This window comes from Cuculus canorus, chromosome 7 (assembly GCF_017976375.1).
Source record: "Cuculus canorus isolate bCucCan1 chromosome 7, bCucCan1.pri, whole genome shotgun sequence".
Classification (NCBI taxonomy): domain Eukaryota; kingdom Metazoa; phylum Chordata; class Aves; order Cuculiformes; family Cuculidae; genus Cuculus; species Cuculus canorus.
Window position 1 is genome coordinate 31,789,980 of NC_071407.1, and position 5,000 is coordinate 31,794,979.

At 44.0% G+C, this 5,000-nt stretch overlaps 1 long non-coding RNA gene across 1 annotated transcript in view; it reads left to right on the forward strand.

Annotated features, from left to right (window-relative positions):
- The window catches only part of LOC128852739 (uncharacterized), an 8,984-nt gene extending 5,763 nt beyond the window's left edge, over positions 1–3,221 (forward strand). The window contains exons 3-4 of the long non-coding RNA XR_008450773.1: positions 338–510; positions 2,565–3,221. This is a non-coding gene — a long non-coding RNA (uncharacterized LOC128852739). The remainder of the gene's footprint in view (positions 1–337; positions 511–2,564) is intronic.
- The last annotated feature ends 1,779 nt before the right edge of the window (positions 3,222–5,000 follow it).

Genomic DNA, 5,000 nt, shown 5'->3' on the forward strand with positions numbered 1-5,000 from the left:
TTGGCGTGTGGGGTGAATATGTATAAGGGGGTGAGGGGGGGTGGGGGTTTAATAAAAGGTATTGAGGAATTAAGCTAGGCAGAGGAAATCTTAGGCATTCCAGCTCCAAGAAGGTCAGCGTGAGAAAAATATTAATATTCCATTTTAAGCCCCAATCCGGCAAGTGCTTTGCAGTGGGAAAACTTCGTGCCCCACGGAAACCAAGGGAGCTAAGCCGAGCCCGAGATCTGTCTCTGTGGGGCCGTTTGCAGGATCCAAACCTCAGATTTCAGGGGCGGGTAGCCTTCATCCCGCGTACAGCATCCTCCCACCCCGTCAATAACTGACTTCTCTCCAGAGGGAGAAGACTTTGCAAGGGAGGATGCTACAAATCAGGAGGAAGGTGTGCGAGGAAGGCTGTGTGATGGAGTGCCTGCCTGCTCTGCTGCCGCCAGCCCTCCAGCCTGGAGAGCCCGTTCCGGGGAAATAAAGGAAAAGCAAAAATAATTCCAAAATCCTCTTCTAAAAGCGGTAGGTTTTTTGTAATTAGGCGAAGGAACCGGATTCTGTAGCAAATCCTTTTGTGTGGGTGTGTAAACTTCAGCCTGTGCATTTAGGAAAATACATGTTGTGCTGTTTTGGAAAAAAAAAAAAAGCCTATTAAAAAAGAGCTCGTAGGTCTGCAGAGTCCAAAAAAACATCGTTAGGTTTGGAATGAACCTCGTCATATTGTATGAACCAACACAATAAAACCTGCAAGCCTTACAAGGAGCCAGAAAAGTTCAGACATTAACCAAGTTAACATAAAAATTGCTAGAAAACACAGGAATAGTAATTTGGGGATAAGAAAGGAGGTAGAATTATAAGTGCAAGTGATCTGGAAATAGATGTTTTTCTTGGACATTTGCAGGGAAGTGACATCATGCAGCATGTCTATTGGGATATTAGTTCTGCATTTTTCAGTCCAGATTCTGGCACTAAAGTTGGCAAAATTAGACCATTTTGTTAAACTGATCTTCTAGCCGCCCACCTCCACCACACATTACAGCACACCTATGACATGACCCAAGAACAATGGGTGAAAAATGGGCTATAAAAACATGAATGGCCTGCTTCATATAAAGCAGATTTTATAGTGCAGGTGTGCCTTCATTTATCGATACTGTAAAGCAGTGAGATCATACTGGCAGTAAAACACAACATTTGTGAAACAACAAGAAAAAAAATTCTATTAATTAAAAATGTAATGGCACAGATAAAAACTCAACAGGGTGTTTTATAAATATATTTGATATTTTGTCATCAGATGCTTTACATCATCTCACACAGAATTCTACCCGCTCTGAGAAGGATATCTGGCAAAAAAAAAAAAAAAAATTAATTGAACTGTAAAACTACATACCACGTTTAGAGAAAAACAGGCATGTAGAAGTATCTATTTAATAAGTGCAGTTTAAGTTGTTAAAGCTGGTTTGGGTTTTTTTTTTTTTTTCTTTCACCCATTAGGATATGAATGGGAAAAATTATGAATAGGAAATCCTGCTGGAGTTTTTATTGCCTATTTCCTTTCGGGAAGATGGCATTGTTCCTCTTTTAAAAAAGGGAAGGGGCGTAAAATAAGCCTAGGCGTATGACAGACATCCTTCAAAGCTCAGATGGCAGAAGTATGTTGTTATGTATTTTTGTTACTTACAAGGCAAAGGCTGTTCTATTTTTAAGCAGGGCTGTGCTGCTGTGTACGTTTCACTTCCCTCGAAAGGGGTTTTGTCATAATGTTGTTTTGATTAAGGGAGATTTCTGTTCTATTCTATTTAGGTTCTTATATGTTTTTTTCAACACAATGCAGGGGGAGAGGAGGGAACAAGGGACTTTTGGGTTTGGGGTTTTTTCTTGTTGGGTTTTTTTTTCCTTTTCTTTTTTCCCTGAGCTCACTCCAGGATAGAGAATAAAATTTTTCTGCCCACATCAACAGCTCCTGAAATCTTTAACCTCGTAGCAGTGCTTTTCAAAACTCACATGTCAAGCTGCACTTCAAGGAGGCTTTAAGGTTTTCCTTGTCTTTTTTATTTTTTTAATAAAGAAAAAAAAAATTAATAAACTAACACATTCCCTGGGCAGAGGTCTCACCTTCCAAACCCTCAATTGCCTTAATCACCCTGAGTTAAATAACTTAGGTGGGCAGAGGCAGTGCTGGAGGTTGAAGGATCTGCCTCGTTTCACCGCAGGGCAGTTTTGGCCCACAGAGGGAAGGGGAGGGGGCAGAGAGGCAAGAGAAGTGGGATTTGGGGGGTTTTGCCCCCGAGCAGGGAGAGGTGCAGAGGCACCCAAAGGGTGAGGGCAGCCCCACCTCGGCCCCAGCCCGGGGGCTCCTGCAGGCAGAGCCCCACATGGGACCCTCTGCTCGGGGACTGCGCTTTGCCTCTTCCTTTACCTCTCCTTATTGCCTCCCCCTCCCCAACTGCCACGATTACAGCTTGTGTCATCATGTTCGGCACAGATGTTTCAGCAGCTGTACATGTTGAGCGGGTTTTAAAAGATTTTTTTTTTTCCTTTTTTTTTTCTTTCTCTTTTCTCTCACATCCTAGTGGCCTGATAACAATTCCCAACCACTGCCATGGGACAGCGTGCTTTGGACCATTGGGACCTCCACTGCGGACAAAGCTTCCTACACTCACCAGCTTGCTGTAAATTCCCTGATTTCCCTTGGTCTTTTATTTTGCAGTGCCGTGGCCGCTGAGGTCAGTTGGTTGCTCACTCGGTGGCCGGGGCATCAAAATGTTTTTTATATATTTGCACTGCCATAACACTTAAAATCTTAGTGATGGCCCAAAGCACTGCTCTGGTGGCACCACTGGCGTGGTGTGTGGCAGGGACACACGCTGTCGGTCAGGGGCTGCTCGGCCAGCGAGACTCCTCAAAAGTGCATTTTTGGGGGCCTTCTCCCCACCAAGCACCGTACCTGTTTCCCAGATGTAGCAAAGTCACAGAGATACCTGGGATAAGGTCTCCAATCAACCTTCTGAAGTTGAGAACCTGAATGTCGTGGTTGCTGTACTGGATTTGAGGCTCTCACTGTTATTTCGGTTATAGCAAAGAGCCTTAGACATTACAGGTGCTAAGACTTGCTGAGGTCGCATCCACAGGCAGTGGTTGTCCAGACAAGATGGGCAAAGGCTGTGGCACAAGCACTCTTAGATAAACTATATGTACTGTGACTGTTTTCTTTCATTATTTTCTTAAGTGTTGTTTTTCTTGTGCCACAGTACATAATACTCTACCTTTTCTACCACGGTGTGATTCAACATAAGGGATTTATTCAGCAGATTCCCCTGGAAGATCCTATTTATACAACTAGAGACATTTCAGGGGCTGGTGACTTATTGCTGACAGTTCTTAAGTATTTTGATTTTCTTTTTTGTTCTTTATGTGTGAGCTGGTTCTTTAATAATTGAATAAGTCAAAGAGGAAATGGAGTGGCTGTTGATGCTGGCTGTCCCCAATGCTCCTTTTTTGGGTACTGGCAACAAGTATGAGCAGCCTCATTGCACGCCAGCATGGATGGCAGAGCTGGCTGCCTCCCCGCGGCACATAGCCAAGCCCCACCAGTCATCCTTCTCTCCCCAAACCTTCCTAGTTTCACTGATTTACTGGAAGGTCATTCAGGTTTTATTGATGAGTCAGAATTAAACATTCCCACCTGCACCTGAGCTCCTCCCCAGCTCATGAGGGAGAGGCAAAAAGGGTTTTGCTTCGTGCTTATGTTCTTCCAAACAAAGCCAAAGCTGGCCAGGGCTCACATCACATGAGCACCTCCACGCTGTCCAAAAACTGCACCCAAGGGGGCTTCTGTCGTCTCAGCTGATGGAGTACAGTAGAGCCCTGGCCTTGTCCTTTTCCTGACTCCTCTGGGGAAAGAGCCAAGTAAGCGGTGGTGGCATCACCTCCACCCCAGATGGAGCGTTCCTTTCACAGAATGAATTTTTGGCCATTGAGAGGACTGTATGGGCTTTGCATGGCAAACGGAACAGTCAGGCTTTGCCTCTAGACCCTCTTTCTGTCCTCAACTATGTGCAGGAATGGAAATGTGTAGTTTTTAAAATCAGGAGAATAAAGACAACCCAGACATCTCTGGTTCAGCACAGAGGATTTGCACCTTTGCCTTGAAAAAATTCTGGGATTATTTTTGTTTTAGTATTAAATACAGACATTATAATACAGAAACTAACTATATACAGAAACTAATACAAATTAATTTAATTTTCTTTCAACCATCAGTACTAACATATACGCAGTCTCCCAGAGCCCAGGAGAGCGAGGTTTGGCACCTACATACCTCTGCTCCTCCTGTTCCTTTCCTGCACAGCTGGCAAAGGATATGCAGAAGAAGAGCATTTGCTCCATACAGCGGTACCTCCCACTGTGCTCCCTGTTATCTGCAAAACTCACAGGCATTTTCAGGGGGTGAATCGATATTGAAGTTCATTCACCAGCACTGCCAATATAAGACTGCGTTGGGGTTGGTTTTTTTCAGTTGTTAAATTCACTTCGAAGTAAGATAAAAAGGGGTTTCCTGGTGGTGGGACCAACCCGTCTCTTCCCTCCCTCCTTGCTGCAGTCTTCCTGACACCAAATGATACTGAGCAAGCTCAGTTCATTTTAGATGTCATTCGGAATCAAAACTAAATCACAATTTTCCACATGCTCCAAAATGTTGAATGTAACACTATGACTGAATTTGCACTAAAAAGATAAAATAAAAGGCTGGAGGTAGGATTTTTAAATTAAACAAGCCAACCAGACCAAGAGCTTCACCGGCACCACCACAGAGATTTCTGCTGGATTTCTGTGCTTTTTAAAACCCCAAAAAAGATGCTGGGCTCACAGAACAAGCCTGTAAGGGAGGTGTTGCTCAGGCACAGCAGCTGCAGACACTGGGCATATAATTGTTTAGGTTGGAAAAGACCTTTAAGAACATTGAGTCCAACTGTAAACGTGCATGAGCTTCTGCAGCTTGAGAAGCC